The sequence below is a fragment of the Sinocyclocheilus anshuiensis genome, unplaced genomic scaffold, assembly GCF_001515605.1.
Source record: "Sinocyclocheilus anshuiensis isolate Anshui unplaced genomic scaffold, SAMN03320099.WGS_v1.1 scaffold1497, whole genome shotgun sequence".
In the NCBI taxonomy this organism is placed as follows: Eukaryota; Metazoa; Chordata; class Actinopteri; order Cypriniformes; family Cyprinidae; genus Sinocyclocheilus; species Sinocyclocheilus anshuiensis.
Window position 1 is genome coordinate 180,494 of NW_015543492.1, and position 389 is coordinate 180,882.

The following is a 389-nucleotide window of genomic DNA, read 5'->3' on the forward strand; positions in this document are numbered from 1 at the left end:
AGACGAAGAAGAGGATGATGTGTTCTCCCGGCGCCTATTTATACTATAGTCGCACCGGAAGTGACGTCATGGCTGTCGCCGGCCACCGTGTTGTTGGTGTTTTTTCATTGTATGCTTCAGACACGGGTCACGACGAGGCGTTCCCCTGCATAGCGACCCCTAGAGGACGCAGTTCGAAGTTCCCTTGAAAGGGAACATTTGTTTTGTTGTGTAACAGCGCCCCATGTGTCATTAGCTGTTGCTCTGAGCTTCTCTGATGCTGATAGTGATGTTGTGATGTTTTCTCTTTCTGTAGATGATGTTTTGTCCCGGGACTCTGGCGAGTGTTCGATATGTCTGGATGACATGGTTCAGGGGGACACCATCTGGTTTGAGGTCAACAGGTCGGG